The sequence below is a fragment of the Marmota marmota genome, unplaced genomic scaffold (genome assembly GCF_001458135.2).
Source record: "Marmota marmota marmota unplaced genomic scaffold, marMar, whole genome shotgun sequence".
Lineage (NCBI taxonomy): Eukaryota > Metazoa > Chordata > Mammalia > Rodentia > Sciuridae > Marmota > Marmota marmota.
In genome coordinates this window covers 23,133,163-23,161,137 of record NW_026000101.1, presented here as the reverse complement: position 1 = coordinate 23,161,137, position 27,975 = coordinate 23,133,163, and the positions used below count along the sequence as shown (strand labels likewise).

At 34.6% G+C, this 27,975-nt stretch overlaps 1 long non-coding RNA gene across 1 annotated transcript; it reads left to right on the top strand.

Moving 5' to 3' along the window:
- Window positions 1-6,504: 6,504 nt before the first annotated feature.
- On the top strand, window positions 6,505-19,313 carry LOC125610712. The gene is made up of 3 exons (XR_007340713.1): window positions 6,505-7,127; window positions 10,281-10,367; window positions 18,579-19,313. It is a non-coding gene; the product is annotated as an uncharacterized LOC125610712 (long non-coding RNA).
- Window positions 19,314-27,975: the final 8,662 nt, after the last annotated feature.

Genomic DNA, 27,975 nt, shown 5'->3' with positions numbered 1-27,975 from the left:
GTTGAGTAAGGGAAGATTCACTCTATGCCTGTTTTTGAGTTGGGACATTGGCTTTCTTTTGCTTTTAGAATTGGACTTGGACTATAATTTACAGTAATCTTTCCTAGCTCTTAGACCTTCAAGCTTGGATTAAAACTATACCATTGATTTCCCTGGGTCTACAGTCTACTGACAGCAGATTTTGGAACTTCTCAGTCTTTACAATTGTATGAATACATTCCTTTTAAACAAATAGTCATATGTTATATAGAAAGTCACACATTCACATATACACATATATCCCTTATATGGGTTCTGTTTCTCTGGAGATCCCCTAATATACATTTAATACACTAATATAATTTTATATAATTGTATTTGAGTTGAGTATCAATTATACTAAACATACATTAATTTAAATTTTAAAGTCTAAACCATTTTTATGGGGCAATAGTGCTTCATAGAGTGATTGGCATACCTCTACGACAACACTACTTTTATGGGAATTTAATTAAAACCAGGCCTTCAGTATCAACCCAGCAAGCTGGTTTGTTATTGTTCCCATGTTCTCTCACCCAGAATCTAGCATATTTTCTGAGGAGACATAGTCCTATAAATTTTTTGGTAACATGGACTTTTTCTTGATTTTACACATATAATTGATATTTTTACTAAAAATTTTCACTAAAAATTTTAATATAAAAATCTAATATATATTTGATAGAAAAGAAATTTTCTAAAGCCTGATTTGTTCATTTGTTCTTATAATAAGTGAAAAGTTTGGCTTTTAAAACAATAGGTATATGACATATTAAGATTTTGATCATTTCAAAGGGAATAAGGTAGATATGCAATCAAGCTATTTAGAGATAAAGTTGATATCCTAGTGTTACTTTAAAAGTATTCTCATATGTAAAGGAAAGGGACCAGAAAAGGTATGAGGGGAGGGAAAGTGGAAATATTGGAGAACAATACTGACCAAGTTATACTGTTATATCATGTGCATGTACAAAAAACAAATCCCACTATGATATATAATACACCAACAAAATATGGAAAAAATTCTGGTGGATTTGGGTTTCATGAGGTAAGAGTTTTCCTAAAAATTAATGCAAACTAAACCAGTTATGTCTGAAAAATTAGTCAATATCAACCCATTAATCTGTGTGAGAGTAAATTTATGTTTCATAAGTTACACACTTTCAGAAAACAGAGTAAATTCCTCTAAGATCTATGGCTACTATTAGCAACCAGTGTCAAACCTTTTGCTTCTAAATGGTTCACATGCATGATCAAGTTCATTCTTATAAATACTGTAGCAGGTAGATATCATCCCTGTTTTATAAAGAATTATAAAGAAAAAGTAATTTGATCAAGACCATCTTGACATTTAGAATAAAAGTAACCAGTGGCCACAGTTTGATTGAGGCCCATCTAACTCCCCCAAAGATTAAACACAAACTGCTTTTCAATTCACTGGACTAGTTCTCAGTAACATAGTTCCTGGATAATAGTTCCCTGGACTCTACTGATTTTTTTTTTTACTTTGATTTTGACAGCATCTGCAATAATTTAGAAATTCATATCTCTATTAAGAGACATAGCTGAGGATTATAAAATATGCTCTGTCTCCATGTAGGCAATGTAGGAGGCAAAGATGCCAATCCAAGACAGCTAGTCAGTGATACAGCCAGGAATTAAAATTTTAATTCTGCCCATCTCAAATACAGCATTGATGCATCATTTTTCATGAGACAATTTTTCAAATTTGAATTCAAGATAAGTGATGTAGTGAGATAACAATTTTCTTTCATCGCCCCTAGTCTTGATTAAAGAATTACAGCCTTGCTTTGAAAATCAGGCATTCTTCAATGACACATTAAAATAATCATGAACCATATTTTACTTCCTTTAGCAGTGGGTACTCATGTCGTTAAACCTCTTTTAAGAATATCATATAAAAGCTTAATGATGCTAATATTAACAAGCTCATAAAAATATGTTATAATAAAACTTTAAAAAATTATGTTAACTAATACATAATTATTTTCAATGAATATACATAAACAAGTCTGCACAAAAAATTGGAATTCCACAAAGCAATACCTTTCTCTAATTTCACAAATGAAAAAAAAAATTCAAAGGACAAGTGAGGTTAGAAAAGAATCAGCTCCATCTCAAAAGATAGAAGTACCAGTCTTTATCTTATAAAAGAATGGGTATTTCTCCCTAAATGATCAATTTCACTGAAAGTTTATCCTTTCACTATCAGTGATTCTCAAAAGGCCTGACTTAGAGAAGGGAGTGGTCTGTTCAGTCAGGCCTGAAGCTATTTTTCAGGTTAGTTAAGTATCAAAAACCTTAGAGCAGCCCTTCTGAGTGCATCATTATCTGCCACTGCAGAGTGACAGCCACAGTTGTGCCACTTGGCGATGCAGGGTCTGGACCTTAGCAGTGACCCCACTGGCATCTCAGTCATTACTTTAAAAAAAAAAATCACCAGAGACATAACCTTGGCCACTGGTAATTTGCTCTTGGCAAAAGAAAGCTTACCTTCCAATAGATTTCCAGAGCTGGTTAAAGCACAAGTCCACATACACCTTATTTATATCATATATCCAGGGTGGACATATATGCATGCAGAATAATGTATCCTTAATGCAAATTGTGTGGATGAAATATATCTTGCTTTTAAATGTATTCCTTGTTCTTATTATCCAATTCTGACACCAGCCTCCTCAATCAGCTACATTCCTTTGTATGTACTGGGGCACAAATGTAGAAAGCAAAACGGATAAGAGAAATGTAGATTTTAATTAAAGAGTAGAAAATAAAGCATTTTCCATGGTTAGCAATAGAAATTCTTAGATTCTTTACTTTTCATTTTTCATTGAATTTATTTCTTCCTACTAGGAGATTTAATTTAAAATGCGAAGAAATTTTATTGCCAGAAAGACTTTCAGAAATTTTTTAGAAAATACATTGAGACATGCATTTTGAAAAATCAGATGTACATTTCAAAATTAAAAAAAAATAAGATTAAAACATAATGAAAGTTATAAGTGTAAGCACAGAGAAACCTGTGTTGACTTTGAGTGACAAAAGGTAATATCAAGATCATTCTGAATCATCCAAAAAGATCACTGAACTCATTTATTAGTCCTCTTAGATAACATTTAGTCTAATGATTATGACTTACAAATATTTCTGCTCTACCATTCAGTTCACTCAAAAGCATTCTTCTTACATTTCTTGAAATGGTTTAGAAGGTCAAAATTATTTTTATCCAAGAATGGTGTGCATGTAAACACACACAATTCCAAGGTAACCTTGGCTCCTCAAGCAAAACAGAACTGAAGTTAGGTTATCTAAAACTTAAATAGTTGGACTTAAAAACCAGCAGACATCACAAGACAAAAGAACTTTTTCTGGGTTCTTGTGAAGGGCTCTTTTCAGTTCTCTATAAACATTGAGACCTGTGGAAGCCTTACTGTCTGCCTGGTGGCAAACAAAAACATTTTTCTTCCCCAAATTCCCATAAAATAAAAATTTTAATCTTCAATCAATACAAACTCAGATGTTTTTACTGAGAAGATCAGATGTGATCAATGCATATGAGAGAGTGCCTTAAAGTTTGCAAACTAATGAATTCATGCACACTATTGCCTAAGAAATCCTCACAGGATTTCCTATTTCCCACATGAAAGAAGTTATACTTCTTACCGGGTGTTTTTTTGAGTGCACACACATCATTTAAATCTAGTCTTAATATTTCATTCTCTTTCAGTTTAATTGAAATATTACTATTTAATATCTCTGTGGCTTTGTCCAGAAAGTCTCTTACAGAAAACCATTCTCTACCTTTGAACTCCTACTCATACTTTAAAACTTAAATGAAATACCTTCAATGAGGATCTCTTTAAACCCACAGATTTATCACTATTCCTGGAATTTCCCCCATACTGTTACACCCACAGATTTATCACTATTCCTGGAATTTCCCGCATACTGTTACATGCACATTTTCTATATCTCTTAGAAAATTCTCTGGTAATTTTTGGTTAACATTTTGCTTTCACTACTAAATTATAGACTTTACAAATCAGGATCATTCTTACACACGTAGCCGCAAAACCAATCATAGGGCTTGTTATATGCTAATAATCCAAGTTATTTTCTTAAATACCTAGTGTTATGTGTTAATTTCTTTATTCCATAATATTCTGGTTATTATCCTTATTTAATAAAATATATCCCAGGCATGTAGGACATGCCTTGTAATAACAGGCACTTGGGAAGCTGAGACAAGAGAATATAAAGTTTGAGGCTAGGCTTAGCAACTTAGGCCCCAAGCAACTTAGTGAGGCCCTATTTCAGAATAAAAAGAACAGGCAATGTAACTCAGTGGTAAAGCACTTCAGGGTTCAATCCCCAGTGCCAAAAAGTAATAAATATGTAAATAAATAAAATATATAATGTAAATATATAAATACACTTACTGAAATCATTAATCAACAATACAAAATTAAAGTTCATATTAAAAATACAAGTTACCTTGAGTCAGAAACTCATAATATTCAAATTAACATTTGTTTCAGTATCCTGATGTAGAAAATTGCCTTAATTATCTGGTGTGAATGAAAAAAAAAGGAAGTTCTTAGCTGATTAGAGGAAAGTTAATTTGTTTCTGGGATTCAACATGAATTTTGAAGGGGGCAAACCACATTTAAACCATAGCAATGAGAGCAATCTTTCATTTCTCTATCCTGAAGATTTGGGGTTTACATTAGCAAAATCCCAAACTATTGATCATTGTCTCTGTTAGGTTAAGGACAGCAACCATATACATCCTCAATATTTCCATTCAGCTGACTTCAATTACAAAGTAAACCATTTTCCCTAGTGTTTTAATTCTGATTCCCCTGCCTGAAGAAGGGATACTGACTGATTGAAATGACTCCAGAATTGGTTCAGTAAGCAGTATTAGTTCTTATTATAAATCAGTAACTTCCAGTTCAAGTTTCTGTGGAGTTTTGTTATTGAGCAATCGATTCTGGTAGGTTTCAATCTGATCATTTCTAGATGCATTAGCAAGAACTGAATTTCTGGAACTACAAAGCTCAAGCTGACTCTCAATTAACTGTCCAGATCCCACCCCAGAGGCCCTAGACAAGTGGCAAGTTACTTCTACTCAGAAATCACTCTCATTTTCTATAATTGCAAAAATAAGGAGTAAATTTGAGGGAATTTCAAAACTTGATATCTACATTAAATCTGTTAGCTTTATGCCTTAATAGTATATTTAAAGCAGCCCACATTTTTGCATTTATTGAATGGTCCTAGAGAAGTGAAAACAGCCAGAGTGGTAAGTTGAATATGGATTCTAAGGATGAAAATGAAGACAGTGAACACTGTAAACGCAGAAAGAACATTTGCTGTTTTGCATTTGCACAGATATTTCACATCTTGAAACTGAATCCCTTTTGTATTGAGTCTAATAAAAATCACATCTCTAAAGTTTCAAGGAGCAAAGGATTAGAGCAACAAAATAAATTGTAAGGAGCAGGCAAATGAGCTAATAGGCTTAAAATGGTTAAGGAAATAGATGAACTAGTGAATCAAATTGCTCAGCATTTTCAATATGAACTAATGACTAGGAAGAAGATTTTCAGTAGAGTTTTATGTATGAAAGATAAACCACAGGGAAAAGAGGAGGTATTTGGCTCAGAACAAAGACACATAAATAGAAGGCCTGGTGATGAAAATGAGAAAATGAAACTTTAGAATCAACATCAAGTACATTTTTCTCATCATAAGATTAGAAACATTCCTATTAGGTTACTTAAATTGAGAAAGAGAAATAACATAGATCCCCCCCCAAATATATTTTAATGAAAAAACTCAGTGAAGTAAGAGGTATTCTTAAATCTTCCGGGTAATATTAATTTTTATAATTTTTTTGTGGCAAGTTCTTGCTGTAGCATCTGTTTAGTATTAATTTAGGAAGTTAAAATTATTTGTGCAGAAGCTCCTTAAGTCCTTTCTAGAAAAGGGATAATAGAGATATTGAATGGACAATAAAGATGTGGGTAGATAGACAGATAAATGAATAGAGGCAGAAGGACTGTTGAAGAGAGAGACAAAATTAATTTACAACACTGTGAAAATTAATCAATCTTTACTTTTTCACAGAAAGAAATGTCTATAACAAAATGCCCTATTTCCTTCCACTTGGGAGTGGAAGAGAACATATATAATTCTGCCCTCCTGGATGTAGGCTCCATGTTCTCAAAATTGGCTACAAACTATAATTCCTCGGGAGGACAGTTTATGGTACAAATTCCTAAAATGTATTGCAAGCCATGGAATCAAAATCTTCAGGAGGGCTGGGGATGTGGCTCAAGCGGTAGCGCGCTCGCCTGGCATGCGTGCGGCCCGGGTTCGATCCTCAGCACCACATACAAACAAAGATGTTGTGTCCGCCAAAAACTAAAAAATAAATATTAAAAAAAAAAAAAAATCTTCAGGAGACGGGCTCGAGCACAGGAAGTCTTAAAGGCACTACTGAGATTATTATGGTTCCAGAATTTAATGTAGCAGCACTCATAACTCTAGGAATGAGAGTTTTAATATGTAAACTTTTCAGTCTTTGAGAAAATAAGTAGTATACTTCACCTCCTAGGATATATGTTCAGTTCAGTTGCCCAAGAGTGTGTTAAAAGTCTGCTGATTCTGTGTTTAGACCTTTGCTAAATGCTGGAAGCTGTGGACAGAGTAAGGGGAGGTAGTCATATCAAACAACAATGAGAAAGGAGACTCCCTCCTACAGAATTTAGAGTTTGGTTGCCAAATATGAATAAAAGACAAATGTGAAGCGTGTGCAGGACAGTATAAGATCAGGGATTTGGATACTGGGGAAGTGTAGCAGGAATGTCAAAAGGAAAGATCAGTGTGGGCTTGTGCTGCATCACAGGACTGCTGCAGCTCCTTTGGTCCAGTGTGGAGGATGTTTTATAATGGAAACCTTTGAAATGTGAGATGCCAATACCAAGAATCTCCTTCAGGGGGAGGAGTGTGCACAGTGAAGAATGGAGGAAGGAAGGAGAACAGAGTGTTGTCAGATCTTGCATCGGAGACTATGCAAGAAGGTCAGTGCTTCCTCTCCTCTTCTCCAAACCTAGGATCATTCGAAAATTAGCCCATGCTCTGCTATGACATGGGTTCAAAAGTTGGGGATATTAGGAATCCCAAATGGTTGCTGGAAGCTGAGAGAGTCTGTAGGTATGTGGGAGAAAGGCAAGGGCTGAGAGAGAGAGGATACAGTGATAACTGCAGAGGATTTTTTCATGCATTAGATAATTTGTAGTCTCAACTATGAATTCCTATGGATTTATTTACATGCTTTGGTTATTTTCAGCAATTCTCTAATCCTAGTAGTCTATAAAATAATATGTTTATATAGTATTTTCTAAGAACAAATTGCTTTCTCAAGACCACCATATTATCATCTCTTTTAAAAAGATGAATTCTGATTTACAATTAGAGTCGAGACTGGGTGTCTGTATTCAAAATCAGTTCGGAGATGTGCTTATGACCTATTTTTGTGAATACTTGGAAAACATCTGCTTCATATTTGAGCAAACCATGTTTCCTCTCTGTCTTCATTCCTTCTCTCTCAATCTTTCCATCATATTATTTCTCTCACTCCTCAATGAATGTGAAATTTGAACTGAGGATCAAGTTCCCCTTCTTGTCTATTCTTTAAGCAATTTTTAATAGAGCTTTAAATTAAAAAGCTTCCTTTTCTTCTTTTGCAAATAGCTTCAATAAAAAGTGAAAGAAACTACTTTATTCCTTCCCAGGCTCAATACACCAGGATTTCTTGATCAGAATTCTTCCTAAAATGACTCTTTCCCTGGGCCTTGGGCCCTTTGGCAGATTTGCTCTGTGCTGAGGTTATCCCTGATCTCCAAGTCTTTGTAGAGCAAACAGATGGAAAGGGATGAAGTTGTATGACATTGTCAAAAATGATTTAATGAAGTTCCACCTTATTCTTACATAGAGTCATGAGAGCAAGTCTTTTCCCACTTAGCCCTGCATGGTTCTATTCATGATAGGAGCACAGCACAGCCCTCATCACTTAGAGACTGCCAGCTGAACCACAGTCAGCCCTCTTCAGATGCAGCTGTCCACAGGGGAAGAGCAAGCTGTCAGTCAGACTTTGCCTGGATGGTCAACAGAGTTGTTGTTCTCTATGGGCCTCTCTCCCCAACAGGCCTGCTTTCAGGATGTGTCAGAACTGGGAAAGAGAGGAGCCAGAAACAGTTCTTACATAACCATCCTATCTTACTGCTGTCCACTCCGATCTCAACCCTTTTGAGATGGACATGGAAACTGTCCACTCCATGCTACCGTGTGCCCGGCACTCTTAGAAGACATGAACAACTTATCTCACCTAGTTCTTGGGATCCTCACAATAACCTTAAGATAAGCACTATTATTATCTCCGATTTACAGAAGAGGAAACTGAAGTGTAAAGAGGTACAATGATTTCCTCCGAAGCTCAGTTATTAAGAGTTCCAGAAAAGGGAAATTAGCAATTCCAAATAAAATCACAGGGATATGTGACTTCTAGCAAAGCCATATGAATAATAACAATTAAGACCATTTTAGGTGATTCTTCCCCCCTCCTTTAGGCCTATATTTCATTCACCCCTAGAAACGTCAGATTAGAGCCAAAGTGAAAGAAGACTTCAGATACCAAGAGAGTCTAAAAATCGACAAAAACTGATAAAAGGTAGGGGCTGAAATTCTGAAAAATACACTGAAGACATCCTTTTGGTGAGGCTGTTGCACCCAAGAGGATCAGACTGTTCTCTAGAGATTTCCTCTAAAATTTTATTCCTTTAATATGGATAATATAGCAACACCACTAAAACAATAACTCCTAGAACTTATCCTGCTTCTCTCTCACTGCTGCCCCAACCATTGCCAGGCAGAAAACAGAATGAAAGGGAAAAATTAAAGCAAAAGTAAATTAGAAACAGAATTCTAGAACTATGCTTCAAAAGCAACTAATAAAATAAGTGTGTCACCGGCTAGCCTAATGTAGCAAAGGACAGAAAGTACAAACACTGATTGTGTTTTGATAAATGAGGAAAACGGCAGTTATAGAGGAAATTAAATGTTTGAAAACCTCGACGAAGTGATTGATTTTCTCGGAAAGCGCAAACCAGCAAAATTTACTTAAGAAGTGATAAAAATCCTTAACAGGTCAATAATCATGGAGGATATTAAGTATAAGAACTTGGTCAAATAGTTATTTCCTGAAACAGTGCCAAACTCAGTTTTAAAATTGAATTCTTCATCCTTAAAGGAACATAGAATTTCAATGTTACTTAAATATTACAGAACTGAAAAAAATGCAAGGCATTCCATTATTTTTAAGAAGCCAGAGTAACATCCATATCCTGAGAAAGTAAATGATTAAATGAAAATTAAATTAAAAATTAAAAAATTAAATTAAAAAAAATTAAATGAAATTATGCAATAGTTTTATTTACCATGATGAATAGAGAGAGCCATGAAAACGATTCAGCAGCATATTGCAACAATTAGTGATTATGGTCAAGCATGGTTTCTTCTTTGAGGGCAAAGATGTTTTCATATTATGTATCAATAACTCTAATTCATTATTATAGTAGATCAATGGAGACAGATCACCAGATCCCCTTAATATGCACTTAGAAGCATTTGATAAATCCAAAATTCTTTCCTAATATTTAATAAATGAGTACAATGTAAACCTTTCTTAAAATATAAATTTTTGTTTATATGTGTGTGTGTGTGTGTGTATATATATATATATTTACACAAAGAAATATTATAATTACTTGAAGTTGATGGGATTTTTAACCAGACAACTCAAAACAATAAACTTAAACAATTAATAGAACTTAAAGGTTTTAAATATTATAAAAAGTGATTCATAAGTTTAATTAAAAATCCTATTTACCATGGCAATAAAACCATAAAAATTGGGGGAATTTAAAAGGAAATAGAACCTGTAGAAATTAAAAACTAAGGAAAATTTGAATACAGGGATATATTTTGGTCCTAGACCAGATGATTTAGTATGGTAAAGATATCAATATTCCCTACATAAATCTAGAAAATAAAACACAGTCCCTGAAAAAAGTATGAACAAAACTATTTTGAAATTGATTTAGAAGAGCAAGTATAAATATATAATAATGTAGAAATGTTTTAAGTGCCATGAGGGCTTTTAATCACCTTTTCAGATACAAAACACAGTGATTATCAGAGTATGGTGCTGACCAAGGAATGGAGAAACTAATGGAACAAAACAGAGAAGTCATACAACTGAGGTAAGTATGAGAATGTAAATAAAAATTGCATTTTAAGTTAGTAGAAAAGTAGTAAATATCAGTGGAACAACTTGGGGCATTTTGAACAAGTAAAGCCAGAGACTTATTTCACAATTTACTGGAAATTTAGATTGAGGCACACAGATACAAGAAGTGAAAATACTCCCCAGAGGTATTGGACAACTTATATTGTTACATTGTGTGCATGTGCAAATATGTAACAACAAATTCCATCAATATCTAATGTACAACTATAATTTACCAATAAAAAATGTAGAAGAAAAAAAATGAAAATAGTAAAGTACTAGGAAAACAAGTTGGTATTTTTGTAATTTGGGTGTATAAAATGCTTGAAATGTGAAAACCTGAAAGTAATTTAGAAAAATCGTTGATAAATGTAAGCAGTAAAACATCAAATTAAACCATCAGTCTTCTTTAAGCAATAAACTTACAACAAATTTAGAATAAAATAATTCAATATAATTAGAAACCAAAAGGACTAATATCTGTGCTATTCAAAATACCTAATCATCAATGAGGACAAGATAGAAGACATTTTCGTGCTCAGTATTATTAATAAAATTGAGAAAATTTAATCAGAGAGCTTACTATTCACTTAGAGAAGTAAAATGTTCATGTTACATAAGACATGCATTATCCCTTTGAGTTTACATTTGTACAACTTTCTAAAAGCAATTTGGCAATATCTTGTAAAATAAATACCAATAATTTTGACCCATTAGTTTCACTTAGTGAACATTTGTTTAAGTGCTGAAAGGAATATGTACTGAGAATTCCTTGTTCCTTTTCTGGGGCGGGGTGGGGGTGGGGTCTATGGAAATTGTGAAGCACTGGAAAAAGCCTGAATACCCATTAATGAAGGTTATACATTGTGTTATGGTATGTGTATATAGAGAGGTACATCTTTACCTTTGGCAATGGTATATATACACCTTGTCTAGATTATTACTATAACCCATAGCCTAGAACATTACCTGTCACTGATATTCAACAAATTTGTGCATTGGATGAACACTTTATTTATTTATTTTAATTGCTTTTTTTAAAAAAAATACATGACAGCAGGATGCATAATAATTCTCATTACACATATAGAACACATTTTTCATATCTCTTTATATAAAGTATGTTCACACCAATTCATGTCTTCATACATGTACTTTGGATAATGATGTCCATCACATTCCACCATCATTGCTAACCCCCTGCCCCCTCCCTGCCCCTCCCACCCCTCTGCCCTATCTGGAGTTCCTCTATTCCTCCCATACTCCCTCTCCTTACCCCACTATGAATAAGTCTCCTTATATCAGTGAAAACATTTGCCATTTGTTTTTTTGGGATTGGCTAACTTCACTTTGCATTATCTTCTCCAACTGCATTCATTTACTTGCAAATGCCATAATTTTATTCTCTTTTATTGCTGAGTAATATTCCATTGTGTATATATGCCACATTTTTTAATCCATTCATCTACTGAGGGGCATTTAGGTTGGTTCCACGGTTTAGCTCTTGTGAATTGTGCTGCTATAAACATTGATGTGGCTGTGTCCCTGTAGTATACTGTTTTTAAGTCCTTTGGATATAGACCGAGGAGGGGGATAGCTGGGTCAAATGGTGGTTCCATTCCAAGTTTTCCAAGGAATCGTAGTAGTTTTGATTTCTATTTCTCTAATTGCTAGAGATGCTGAACATTTTTTCATAGTTTTGTTGACTGATTGTATATCCTCTTCTGAGAGATGTCTGTTCATGTCCTTGGCCCATTACAAAAACAACATGGTATTAGTACCAAAACAGACTGGTAGACCAATGGTACAGAATAGAGGACACAGAGACTAACCCACAAAATTAAAATTATCTTATATTAGACAAAGGCATCAAAAACATGCACTGGAGAAAAGATAGCAACTTCAACAAATGGTGCTGGGAAAACTGGAAATCCATATGCAACAAAATGAAATTAAACCCCTATCTCTCACCATGCACAAAACTCAACTCAAAATGGATCAAGAACCTGGGAATTAAACCAAAGACTCTCTAAAAGAAGAAAAAATAGGCCCTAATCTTCATCATGTGGGATTAGGCCCCAACTTCCTTAATAAGACTCCTAGAGCGGCAAGAATTAAAACTAAGAATCAATAAATGGGATGGACTCAAACTAAAAAGTTTCTTCTCAGCAAAAGAAACAATCTGTGAGGTAAACAAAGAGCCTACATCTTGGGAGCAAATTTTTACCCCTCACACATCAGATAGAGCACTAATCTCTAGGGTATATAAAGAACTCAAAAAGCTAAACACCAAAAACCCAAATAACCCCAACAAATGTATTTTTATGTGACTAAATAAAGTATAATACAACATAAAATCATGCATCTATCAAATTTGTAAAATTTTCAAATTGTTATGACAAACATGCAATTATATGAGATCAGAATGTTGAAGTATGAACAGAGCACTCTATTCATTCATACTGAAACTGTGGTATTTGGAGTCATCTAAATATATATTCTTTGTGATCATGCTAATAGTGAGGCAGCAGGATACTATAGTATAGTGGTGGTAATGTTATATCCAGGGAAGGAAGAAAGCTGATAAAGTAATTTTTCATTAAAGAAAGCAAACCCAATTGAAACAAGACTCACCTCTACTTCATGAAGTGATGTTTACAAAGCACTTTCACATACACATTCATTTAATTCTCATATTTTAATAGAAATGAGATGAGTAATATTTAGAAGAAAGAAAGAACCTATAATTATTAATGCAGAATCAAGACGAGAATTTGCTTTAGTGACTTTGGATTGTCACAGGTATAGAAAGTATCACTACATAGCAAGTTCTTCTAGCTGGGCAGACAGTATCTTTTTGGATGATGAAGGAAACAGGGAGGGAAGAGGTTGGATGGGAAAATTGAAATTTCCATCTAGAACATAATTCTATAGCTTGTTATTTATTAGCATACTATTGTGTTTACCTATACTTTTTTTCACTCATAAAGACAACTTAATTCTTTGGATCATAATATTTGAATCATATAAGTCTTATTTTTCTGCTCAAAATAAAGCTTACCCCCTTCTCTGTGGGGTCAAATAATCTTTGAAAAAGTTGTAAATCAAAGATGAACACATGCTGATCCAAATGTAAAGAAATTCTAGGAAGTAAATGTGGTATTTATACTTCTGTACTGTTTGGTCTATTTGGACACATGCCTCTGAGTAGGTTTTTATTTATAAAGAAACAAAGACAGATTGTATATCACTTTCCTCTTATGGGGGAAATGAGGCTTTGTTCAAAGTATTGTATTTCTGGGCATCAAAATTACTTTCTACCTGTATTAAGTCCCTGTGTTTCCATAATGAAAAGAAAGCCTTTATACTCTAATGAATTATAGTGCATAATTTATAATAAAAAGTTATGAATTTCCACTTTGCAACATTCCCTTTCAAGCACCTACAGACTTTAAGTATTTGTTCCAACACTTACAGAGGTAACAATCTCATCCTAATAATGCCCTAATTTTAGATTACAAGGAAGAACATAATGTCAGGTTCGAATGAGAGACAGTTTTCCTCCAATGGAGAAAATTAAAAACAAAACTGAACTTGTTTTATTTCTGCTCATTCTATACCATTAATGTTATATTATTTATAACATGGTATGGAACGAGCAGAAATAAAATAAGTTCAGTTTTGTTTTTAATTTTTTCAGAAGTTTTATATATAAATTGCTTCATCTTTTAATCATGGAATCCCTTGCTATTGTAAGACAGAAGGGAAAATTGTTGGTGCATTGCAATTGCTCTTGGGTTTTAATTTTCTCCTATGAATTCCAGTTAAATTCTTATTGCTGGTATTTTATTTACTAGTAGTTTTTATTAATACAAAAAATCTGAGCATTAACATTCATTAAGGAAAAGATAAGGAAAATAAATAAGCTATTGACAGTGAATGGTTTCCAGCTTAGGAGAAACAAGTTTATCTTGATAATATATTCAACTTACTGTAAGAATCCTATTCATCTATGTTTAGATTTCCAGAAAATTCAATAATCAGGGAATATAGACAGAAGTCCAGAAGTAGTGAGAACCAAGGTCCTCTAGGAAGCCACATATCATATGTAGTCCATCATGATAAGTAATGCCTTTTAGAAGCTCCTATATGCTCTCACTTAAGGTCTCTCAGCTTTCTCTTTTTATACTCTCCTAAAAAGTCACACTTCCTTAGGTCTACTGTTCCTTTCCTCTAAATTCTCTGAACAGCAGTCAGAAAAATCTATTTCAAACACAAAACGGATCATGCTACTCTCTGTTTGAAATCGTTGAAGATATTACCAATATACATTTATGGAAATTACTTTTTCTGTAAAATATGTCTTAATATTTATCTTCTTACAATTACATACATAGTTAATGCATCCAAATGTCCATTTATATAATATATGTATACATAGGTGCATATGCATAAATATCTGTTATCTGTTTATAGTTATGATAGAAAATCAGCTCTGGACTTGAGGGAATAAATGATATAACATTAATGGTATAGAATGAATAATTGAATCTTCCCCAAACTCATATCTTTAAATCCTAACCCCCAAAATAATGGTATTAGAAAATGAGACCTAGGGAAATAATTACATTATGAAGGTGGAACCCTCATAAACAGGATTAGTGCTCTTATAAAATAGATGGAATTTTATTTACCCTTTCCTTCACATAAGGACACAGTGAGGAGTAGTGCCCTTGCCAAACACTAAGTCTGCTGGTACCCTGTTCATGGAATTTCTCAGCTTTTCAGAATTGTGAGAAAGACTGTAAGCCCCCCAGTCCATACGATTTTAGTATAACAGCTTGAACAGATAAGGAACAATTCCTGTTGACTTTAACCCTTTCAGATGTATTATTCAATACAATACAAAATATTTTATTGAAACAAGTATATAAGGAGTTTTGGGTATCCTATCCTTTTCTTTCTGGGTCTCAGTGGGTTTTCTAATTTCCTTATATATTTCATATTTATGTTTTGAGAACAATAATATCAGATATGAGTGGCTTCAAGGTCTAAAGTATATATACTCCCTACATTGGGGGGAAGACCAGAAAATGCTCTTTCCTTTAAAAAAATCCACCAGACTCAAAATAACTCAGTGAGAGTAGCCACGCTATATAATGGTTTGTAAAAACACAGTAGTTAGTGTTGTTAAAGAAGTTACTGTACCAGGCACTGTGGTGGGCATTTTTAAGTATACCCCCCTCATTATAAGACTGAATCTCCTTAACTTTATAATTTTTACTCTAAATTTGCAAATAAAGATCAGAGATTTAACTTTTTTTTATTGGTTGTTCAAAACATTACAAAGCTCTTGACCTATCATATTTAATACTTTAGATTCAAGTGGGTTATGAACTCCCATTTTTACCCCGTATACAGATTGCAGAATCACATCGGTTACACATCCACATTTTTACATAATGCCATATTAGTAACTGTTGTATTNGTCCTATTAAGGAATTTGGAGCCCGACCCAATAATATGTAGATCGGAGCCAACTTTTTCTTCTATCAGATGCAGAGTCTCTGATTTGATATCAAGCTCTTTGATCCATTTTGAGTTAACTTTTGTGCATGGCGAGAGAAAGGGATTCAGTTTCATTTTGTTGCATATGGATTTCCAGTTTTCCCAGCACCATTTGTTGAAGATACTATTCTTCCTCCAATGCATGCTTTTAGCCCCTTTATCAAATATAAGAAATTTGTAATTTTGTGGATTGGTCTCTGTGTCCTCTATTCTGTACCATTGGTCCACCCGCCTGTTTTGGTACCAGTACCATGCTGTTTTTGTTACTATTGCTCAGAAACACAAACTTTAACTTCAGATTCTTGTGATTCCAAATTCTGTTCTTTGTCAGTGTTCATATAGCCTTAACAACTGTCCAATTTCCCAATTTCCTTTTTTACAATAATTTTATGCTTAACAAGCAACATCCTGGCTATACATCTGGTTTCCCAGTTACATGCCCCAAATAATGCATATTCAAGCTTTTTTAAGATGGCCACCCTATTGTACATAATATCTTTTTAGTTTACTGAACACCTATAGAAAGTTGAAGTATTATAACTCAGTCCCTTAAGTCCTTATTACCCTGGGAACAAATAAAAAAAAAAAAATCAAGTTTCTGAGATTGCAAAAATCAAGGAACAAACTGTACCTATGCAAACCCAAAAACTCAGGTCACTTTTTGAAAATTTGTAGTAGTTTATAAACACAATTGTTTTTACAAATTCAACAGACACTTAATGAAAAGCTTTCTAATGAAGAGCCCCACTTTACCACCAAGTTTTAGAGGAGACTTACTAGAAGCAAAAACTGAAGTGCCAATGAAGAGTTCTCAAGTAAGAGAAAATGTACTAAAGGAAGGTCTGAGAAAGGAGGAACTTGAAGTTGATTAGGGATTCTGAAGGCAAGGAAAGCAGGTTTCACTCCAGCCCAGACTGTGCTCTCAGTTTCTTGCATGCCATTTCCTTCTTCTTTTCCCCTCCTTTCTTTTGAAATTGGATTAAAACTGAGGCTTAGGGCTGAGTGGAGCATGTCCAGTAGACAAGGCTTTGGCTGGAAAACTTGTATTATACTATCTATAGGGGTAGCAGTGAAGGGCTACCTGACATGGACAAGGGTGGGTACCCTTCCAGCTGCTGTTTTGACTTAGAAAAACTTGGCATGGATGCACAGCAGTTCCTAAGGATACCTGAGAATGAATTTCACAGGGGAAGAATCTGAATTTACAACATAGCTAAGGGACAGTCCATGACCAAGTAGGCATTGAGGAAGTTGTTAGTTTCAATTTTAATTTCCACTGAAAATATTTATAAAGGATTATCTTGAAAAGCAGTTCAATTAGATTGCACTTATTCCTATATTTTGCTTCAAAGAAAAATAAAATACAACAATAAAACAAACCTAAAAGGAAGTTGCACATAGACATACACCTGAAGAACAGATCTGGTTACTGAATTCCAGTCTTCATTTTCACTCATGATTTGGATGAATGACAAACTGTTTTAGCACATGTATAGTAATGTTAACCATAAGTAATTTTATTTGGTTACTTAAATGATTAATGTATAATATATTTCAATTTGGTTTGATGACTTCTTTGGGGGGGGTACCAGGAATTGAATCCAAGGCTGCTTAGCCACCAGCCCTTTTGTTGAGAAACAATGTCTTCTACAGCCACTGATTTGTTCAGTTACTATTTAATAATAGCTTCCAAAGAAAAGTGTCTGCCACTTCGCTTGTCCCACGCTCCATCTCCACTTGCTGTGAATCCAATAAAGCTGCAGTCTCCAAGTTTGCTTACTAACATAAATCTTAGTTCCCATATCTTGCATCTGTCTTTAGAATGAAGCTGTCTCAGAAACATGAGATGTTTCTTAGGGCCTCACTAAGTTGCTTAGGCTAGGCTTGTACTCACAATCCTCCTGCCTTAGCCTCCTGAGCCTCTGGGATTACAAGTGTATGCCACCATGCCCAGCTTATGATTTATTTAAAATGATCTGGACCATATTTCCCCACAAGTATTATGAAGTTTTAGGTAAATTAACAGAATGAAAGTGCCAAAACTATGCTATGGCATATTTTAAAGTCAATTAAAATTCCCTTAAATAATAAATGTAACTAGTTCTTTGTTTCAAACAAGTTTTAATGGGCATATGTGCATACTTTCTATTTTTTGCACTTAACATGCATCTATATTTTAAGATTCTCATTTCAATTGACAAATTCTAATTACACATATTTATGGGGTACACTTGATATTTTGATGTATGTTTATATTGTGAAATTATGTAACTAATTAGCAAATTCATTTTTTTCCTTACGTAACCAATTCATAAGCTAGTTTTCTGATATCAAATTTTGTTGATTTTCATACTTGACCATTATAAATAAAAAAGACCAATCTAAAAATCCAAATGAACTTTTAAATTCCTTTAGAGCCTTCTGGGGTTTTCTGGCATTATTTAGAACTCTAACAAATAAAGAGCAATTGGCATGTTTCTTGCTTTACTAGATTGCTTACCCAACAAAAGAAAAATTTTAAAATATTTTATTTAAGCTTCAGGTGACTAAGAACATTATTTTTTTATCTGAATGCAGTTGTTTTGTCTTTTCTTATAAAGTAACCTATTACCCACAGGTGCATTCGTCTGAGACTTTTTAAACTAGAAAAAAAACATGACAGATGTCTGTTCAACAGAGATAATGACTTGGAGCATCTCACAGCCTCACTGAACACGAGATTCTGGTTCTTACAACTGCTGAGAAATATTGTGCCTGATAAAATTTAGTAAATACAATTCTCTACCTTATGAAAGGAATCCAAGGCAACTGTGAAACTAGTGACTCCAGAGCACCAAGGTTAATGCAGGTAACCTCTAATGTTCTAATGGGTGGAGAAGATCTGTTGAATCAAGCATGTCAGCATGTATCTTGCCCCGACTAGTCTACTGGACTCCAATAAAAACAATGGTCCTCTTGGGTGATATTTTGAGGAAAGGCTTGCACTGATTTTATGTGAGAGGCCCACTCTTTAAAAAGAATCATGTTGCTTGCATCTATTATGTTTAAAAACTATAGTAAGAGGGAGTGAAACTGAAGAAAAAAAAAATACCTGGCTTCCAAGTTATTTGTTAGCATATAAGCTGAATTGTGTGCATATTTTTTGTGCTATCTTGCTGCTTCTTTTGTATCAGTCTTCCCCTACCCCCAACATCAACTCACAGGTCATGACTGCTCCATAAAAGAAACTAACAAACAAAAAGACTCACAATCTGTCCTTCCTGCTCTCCCTTCCACTCTTTTCTGCTGTTGTTCTTCATCTCTGATTTTATAATCTACAAATGTACATTGCTAATAAATTCATTTTTCTACAGTCACTTGTTTGTTCAGTTAATATTTAATAATAGCTTCCAAAGAAAAGTATCTGCCCCTTCCCTTGTCTTGCTATCTGGTCCCCATACTCCATCTCCACTTGCTGTGAATCTAATAATGCTGCAGTCTCAAGTAAATCTTAGGTCCCAAATCTTGCAGCTGTCTTTAGCATGAGAGAGTCAGGTGGAAAAAAAAAATCACAAGAAAAGATTTGGATTCACCTAGCTTGTGTCAGAGATGCACTAAACAACCACCTGGAGCTAAGGAGATAGAGATATATGGTGTAGATGGAAGCCATCTCAAAACCATGAGGTGTCAGTAGAGGAATAAGCCTTTTCCACTGGAGAAAGACCTACTGGGGAAACCAATAGCATTATCTATTCTATTATCTGGGTTAATATGAAGTGCAGTAGTTTGTTTACTATGGGGTTAAAATTTGTGTTTTAGAAGTTGTTTTACTTTTTTTGTTCGTGTAATTCCTTGTCCACTACTCCCTACCCCAGAATATGGCTATGGTGGTAGTAAGCCTTGATGGGAACAGTTACTACTTACAGTGGAGTTTAACCTAGATATTGTCCATGCATATCCATTCAGCACAAACTGGTATAGCATAGTGAGAATTGACACAGACACAGAGAGTAAAATGTTTCTGGGAAGAAGGAAAGGATTCAACAAAGGAACAAAGTGAAAGAATACCTTTTTGAGTCCACTGTGAAAACATGATGAAACTGAAGTGTCAGGGGAATCTTACAGGAAATCAACTACTGGAACATTGTAAGTAACAGTTGAGAAATTTAGTTTTTATCTTTTGGTAACAGATAAATTAAAACTGGAAAAGATCATATTCATATTTGTGCTTTGGAAAACAACTCCAGTGGGAGTAAGGTCAATCAGAGGAGCAAAAACCAGATGTGAAAAATAATTATATATAAGTTTATGATAAATATTCCAGATAAAAGTCCTAGTTACTTCTTGATATGAGAGACACTGGAAAGGAAACATCAATAGAAACAGTAGTTAAGGGGGAGTTGAGAGAGATCCAATAGCCAAAGGTAAGGGAGAATGCAAGCCTGAGCTATTGGCATGAACATTGTGCCAGGAGGTTGATAATTAGTAGATACTTACTGGTGACCTGAAACCTAGGTTCAGTAGCACCCCCCTTATCTACAGAAGATATGTTCTAAGACCCCCATATGGATGTCTGAAAGCAAGTGGATGGTAGCAAACCCTATGGATGTCTGAAAGCAAGTGGATGGTAGCAAACCCTATATATATATACACCATGTTTTCTCCTACCTATACATATCCAAATAAAATTAATGCATAAATTATGCACAACAAGAGATTAATAGCAACAATATACTATAATAAAAGTTATGAGGATGTGGTGTGTCTCCCAAAATGCTTTATTTTAATGTAGATCATAGCGACCTCAGCATATAGTTGTTTTTTTTTTTTTCTGTCCTGATTAAGTCAAATGCTTTCACCTTTTCACTTAAATGAAGTCCTTTATAGTTCTTTTTGGCATGGCTGAATTGCCAGCATACTACTTTTGTACTTTGGGACCATTATTAAGTACAATAAAGGTTACTTAAACATAAGTGCGTGGTACTGTGACAGATGATCTGATCACTATGGTGGCTACTAAATGACTGATGGCAGGTGTCATTTATCTTGTGGATGTGCAGGATGGAGCTGGACAATGTGAGATTTCATCATACTACTCAGCACAGCATACAACTTAAAATCTAAGATTTTTTTTTTTTTATTTTGGAATTTTCCACTTAAAAGTTTGGGCTATGATGCACCCTGATTGACTATGGGTAATGGAAACTACAGAGTGACACAGAGATGAGGGGCTACTGTGACATGAATGCAAAGACACCCATTTCTTTTATAATATGTCTAAGATATGTTTGAAAGTATCCAATGGTTTGTTTCTACAGGACAGATATTTTTAAAGGACACTATAAGCTAATCTACAGAATTCAGATAGAAAATAAGATATAGGAGAAATTAAATAATATGGCTTAAAAGCAATATATGATGGTACCATATGTTGCTCCCACTAGTTCATTTTTTGTTTGTTTATTTGGTAATGGGAATTTAACCCAGGGACACTTAACCACTGTGCCATATCCTCAGCCTCTTTTATTTATTGAGACAGGGTCTTGCTAAGTTGCTTAGGGCCTTGTCAAGTGGTTGAGGCTGGCCCTGGACTTGCAATCCTGCCTCAGCCACCTGAGTTTCTGGGATCTCCAGCATGAGCCTCAGTTCCTGGCCTACTAGTTGTTTTTAAGACAAAAAGAAATAAGAGCAAGAATACACATTTGAAGATTTACCAGCAAAATTAAGAGTATAGATCATGACACAAAGTCACTTTGTCTATTTTGTGGACTACAGAGTTTGCCTGATTCAATAATCACCACCACTACACACATATACCGTGTATAGCCAATTTTCTGCCTAAATGGTATCCAACTTGGCTATTTACAATTCACTGGACTTAGTTAAAACTCTAATAACAATTATTCGACTGATTTGACTTCCTGATGTAACCAGGAACTCTTCTGCAACAGCCCAGAATTAAGATGTGTATTGTCCCTGACTTGTAACATTGATCAAGATGAAAGTAGGCCAGCTTGAATTTGTTCAGCAAATGATTCTGCCTGCATTTTATAAGGCCAAAAATATCAAATTAACCAGGAAAGAAACTTTCTCTAAATGTTGGAAATCATTTGCTTAAGTGTAATAAAAATTTAAAAAAATTATAGCCCTAGAATAGAATAAAATCATCACTTTTGAGAAACTGTCAGGAGGGATACCTACTATATTATTATTTTAATTCTAACTAAAAGGTGACTATTTTGACCATTTCAGGAGCTTTATAAACTTAGGATTCATTCCCTTTCATTCACTAGTGTGGTAGGTATTTACAGGTCTTTCATAACGTGTCAGTCACTATAGTAGAGACTGGTAAAATACAAAAAATAACGACTATACTAATAAAATAAAATTTTGCCGGCCTGCCAGAAATTATCCAAATAATTTTTCATTTGTTTACTCATTTAATTTTCTTAAAGTTATTAGATCTGTAAACTTTCATTATTTCCAATTGAGAGATGAAAATATAGAAGTATAGAGAGATTAATTTACCCCCAAGTATACAGCTACAAAGTGTTAAGCTGAGTTTGAATCCAGGTGATGTCTATAAGGACCATCTATAATAAAGGACAAAGACAAATTACATAGGAGCAGTACTAATCAATGCTTTGGCAGCACAAAGGAAGCAAAAATCATCTTGATACCAGGCAATGTAGAAAATCATCAGGGAAGGTCACATTTGCAATGTATCTGGAGTGATTTTTTATTTGAGCTGGCTGGTGCAACCATATATGTAGCTGGCATTATGGCATCAGGGTAAGGGCATCTTCCCAGTTCTAAGTTTTAAACCACTAAACACTCTTGCATTCTCCTGACTAGTTCTGTATCTCTTTTGTTTCCTAGTTTTGCTTTATATGGTAATTGTCAGTCTATATGGCCCCTCCACTAACAGTTTTGGCTTTCTACTTACATATGATTCAATGGGCCCTTGGCAACCTTTTCTTCAAGTCATGTGGACTCTTTGATGCAAGGAGGCACCAACCCCATCTCTGGGTAACAACCAAATTGAACTTTTCTTCCTGCTGGTTAATTTGTGAAACAGAAAACCAGACATATAGGATTCAATTTTTCATTGCTATAGCTTCTAATTTTGACAAAAGACACTAAGTGAAAACCCAGATATCCAAGATAAGGACAAGGGCAGAGTCATAAAATTTGTAATTCCTTTAAAGAACAATTTTTTTTTAAGTGGGTCATTTATTTCAACCAGAAGTGAATCACTAGTGTTTTATTGGTCTTTTCCATACTAAAGCTTTGAACATGGTATACTTTGTTACCTTACCTCAGAGGCTCTTGTGACATGCTGAGGAGATCCAGGGCCCAAAGTTCTGAGTTCAGAAGACTGACTGTGGAGTTAGGTGAGGTACAAGAGGACATGAGATAATCAGTATTGTCTTTCCACTAATCACCCCTGGATTTTTACACCAAAGATGCCTTGTTTTCTGTTCAAACTACAGAGTAGCTTAGCTGAAAAAACTGTCTTCAGTACATGGCAATCTCAAATTCATTATCATCAGGACATTCTCCATTATCAGCTTTAAAGGAAGGGAAAATACATGCAAGAAAATAAATTCTGAAATAAATAATTGAGCTTGTAAAGTTTTCATCCATAATTATTTTACCCCCTGGCCCCACCATCCTGGAAAAGCTGGGGAGGCTTCCTTCCAATGACCTGAGATTCCCTCCTCTCAAATTTACCAAATCTTTTCCTACTAAAAGAATTTCATATTAGAATATTGATCACAAAACTTGACGGCTCTGTAAAATGTATCAAGAACTATATTTTGCTTCAAAACCTTAGCAAAAATGGGACCACAAAGCAAAGCGAATAGGTGAACAAAAAAGTATAAAAAGGAATTCAGCGTAAATCTTATTTACCAAAAACAAAACCACAAAACCCATCAACAATGTATCTCCTACCACACAGACTACAACTTATACTGACTATGACTCACAATAGAATCACTTTTCAAAAGATAGTTACAATTCTCATGCTACTCATTCAATAAATATCCACCAATGACCAGCTATAGGCAAAACACTATGCACAGGACAAACAAAGATGAAAAGCACGACTTTTGTCTGTAAAGTTTCTAATTGAGAAAGTTGAAAAAAAAAAAAGCAACATACCTAAGGAAAGGTGGTGAAGCCAAGAATTTGTTCCCTAAAGCCAAATCGCTGGGCTCAACTCTATGCTTTGCTACTTATGCGTTTGCTAATCCTCCATTTCCTCCTTGGAGAAGTGAGAATTAAAATACTGAGCCCATATGTCTGTTGTTAAGGTCAAATTAGATAACGTGCACTCCGTGCTTCCTGCAGTAACCGTCCCACACTTATCAACAAATAGTACCTAGGGCTGTGGACGGCTTGCTTCAGGGCTCTAGAACACTCTCCTCCACTCACAGTTTTGGAGCCCATGAGACATCCAAGTGCTTCATAGGAGGGACAATCCTTTTTAGTTTGGTGTTAGAAGGAGGCTCAGGAAGGCTTTCTGGCATTTATGATGGACAACAAAGGAAGAAAATGATTCTCATTTACTGAAATTTATTGTAGAAAAGGGAGTATACAAAATTGAATGAAGGAAAAGGTCATGAGATGAAACGGTGTCTTATTTTTTTCTGTTGAGTTTTAGAATTTGACACTACAAATAAGTATGGAATTTTTCTATAACTAATAACATTATCCATGGTCTTTTCTTTTTTTTATTGTTTCCACAAAAATTAAAAAAGAAAAAAGAAAGGAAGTGGCAATATTAACAGTTGGTATCATAGCAATTAACTTTGTTGTAATATTTTTTATTAGTTCTAATCAGTTATACATGGCAGTGGAAAGCTCGGTTCATATACAAATGGAGCAGAATTTATCACTTCTCTGATTATACATCAAGTAGAGTCACACCATTCATGCAATCATATGTGTACCTAGGGTAATAAGTCCATCTTATTCCACCATTTTTCCTACCCTCTTGCCCCCTCCTCTTTGCCCCAACCAAAATTTCCCCACTCATCCCATGCTAACCCCCCATTACGGAACAGCATCTACTTATCAGAGAAAACATTCAACTCCTGTTTTTTTTTTTTTTTTGAGATCGGCTTATTTCGCTTATCATGATCTCGAACTCCATCCATTTACCTGCAAATGCCATAATTTTATTCTCTTTTAAGGCTGAGTAATATTCCATTGTGTAAATATATCACAGTCTCTTTATCCATTCATCTATTGAAGGGCATCTAGGTTGGTTCCACAGTTTAGTGCTACTAGAAAGATTGTTATGATGATTGTATAAATAAATATAATTTTCTTTCAAGGGTATAAAAGTCTAGCACAAATTATGTAGAGTACTTGATAATGAAAATGACCATGTTACTGTCTTATGTTTTTGCTATATTATACTGCTATTGTTATTTTAGATATACTATCGTTTACTATAAAAGAGTATGTCACAGTGAAAAAAAAAGAAAGGAAATTAATTTAGGGATTGTATCATATTACACCTACATGTTATTCACTTTTCACCTGAATGCCACAGGTGGTCAATGAAGATTCTTATCTCTGGGAAACCAAAACTCAAACTTCTCCCAGCTCTGTGTGACTCAGATTATTAAGCATAGGGTCCTTGTTAGTATTTTTCCAGCCTTTAGAATCTCAACATCTGTGCACATGATTTATTATTCAAGAGGAGACTTAAGTGAGGTACGTGCAGATTCCTGGATCTCTCATCTCAATGTAACTTCTTCCTCTCCCCTCTGGCAAATTCCAGGCACCTCAGCTTCCTCAACCCCTGATCCTCATCTACTATCCTTTTATAAGACCCTTTGCCTGTTTCTGCACTATAATCTGGCGAGTATGTCTAGGCACAATTTCTATGATTTCTGGGCTTGTCTCCCTTGTTTCCTTTCTCCCAGGGAGCACAGTGTTTCTCTGACTTCTGTTTATTTTTGGAAAACAGTTGCTCTACATGTTTTCCACTTTTCTGGTGGATTATGGTGGGAGAGTGAATCTGCTTCTCTCTTACTGCATATGGCTGAAGCAGAAATTTCATTGGCAACCTACAGATTAAAAAGCAACACAGGTGATTCTAAGGGAAAGCCAGGTTTGTAAACAATCAAGATGGGCATGGGAGTTATCTTCTTCCCTTCACATGGGAGGATTTTGCACAGAAGTGAAGAATTGTGACTTTGCTAACAAGTATCCAGTCAGCCCTTTTCTGATAATGTGCTTTGATTTTCACCCATCTGGTCCTGGTCACCCAACTCACTCCCTGAATGTAGCATTCCTCTGGTCACAATGGTTTCATCTCTCAGATTTATGCTTGAACTTCTGGGAAAGAGTCCACCTTGCAGTCTGGAGGAAAGGTCGTGTGCAGTATGTTTAAGTAGGGAATATCATTTTGCCATATTTTGTGCCCTTATTCTTGTTGAGTCTAAAGCTAAATATCCTGGATATTTCAGATCTATTAGCTAATGAATTTTCTTGAGATTTTTATTTTTTTCTGTGATACTTGGAGCAAGAACTGTGTCTTCTCTCAACAATCATGAATTCCTGATGCTTATAGTTGGGCTAAAATATGCACATCCAAAGTAATGTGAAAATAGCAACCATGAGGCCTCTTTAGCCAAAGACCTAGAATTAAAAAAAAGTTCTTTGTCCTCTCATCCTTAAAGTTCTCTAAATTTAAGAGCATTTACCTCATGTGTTTGTTGTTAAGTAGGTTAGGAGTTTATAACAGGTGCCATTATTTCATTCTTGTTAATTTGCAGTGCTAATAGCTTACTTTTCAAAGGCAGTTACTAGGTTCTAAATGGCAATAGTTTCCAAAATGTGAAAATCATATGCATGCAGAGTCATATATACTGAACACAGACATGACACATATTGCCCTGGTGGTATGCACAAGTGATTATATGAATGCTTGATGCTAGGGCTTAAAGATTTGTGGGATCTAAATGGCACTAAAGTAATCATAACATACACGTATTGCAATCGGGACAAGAAAAATAGTCAATAAATGAAGTTGTCACTTCCAACTCCACACAGTGGTTTTGCCTCCCATCATCCATTCAGATATCTTTCAGTCACCACATGCATGACAAATAAATGCATGAATGAAAAGCACTTATTGAACAGCCAATCTATGCCAGGTAATATGTTAACTGCTTGACATACCTTATCTCATTTACAAATGAGCTACATATCTCCACCCATGAATGCAATTCTTCCAGGCTTTGAACAGGAAAAAAAAAATCAAGTCTCTGACTGATATATGCACTAAATATTTTGCAGCCATTTTTCAAAGAGTATGGGAATCTTTATTATTTTCCTTATTTGTAATGTACCTATTTTGACAATTCAATTCACTTTCCCACATTGTTGGGGCAGCAGCACAAAGAACAAAAAGGAACACCTGATCAAATTCAAGGCTTTATCCAAACATTGCCTTTTTTTTTTTAATTGAATAGTCTTTAAGCAGTGTTGGCAAGAGAAGGGCTAAATTTTTATATGAAGGAATTTGTATTCAAAATATGTTTGTCCAGAATTTCCAATCAGAATAAGGATGAAGATTTCATAAGTAGAGACTTAATGGAAGCAAAACCAGAAGAAAATATAATTAATAATAACATTTTAAATACAGGAATTCTAAATATTTTTCTCATTCAAAACATATTTTAATTAGTTTATCTTTCAGCAAATATTTATCAAATATCTAGGATACATGCACTCAAGCCCTCTTCTAGATTCTGGTAATACAGCAGTATAAAATGGACAAAATCCCTATCTTCATGGAGCTTACAATTTTATTTTTAGGGAAAAAGAAAAGAGGCAAACAAACAAATAGACATAATACATAATCAAGGACGTAGACAACATATGACATGGGATCCAGAATTGAGAAATGGAATGGTATGTGGAAGGGAGAGTGAGGTAAAGAATGTGGGGTTTTATTTGTTCCATGAGAGAATCAATAGTCTGAACTTTGTACCTGGACTTTGTACCTAGAA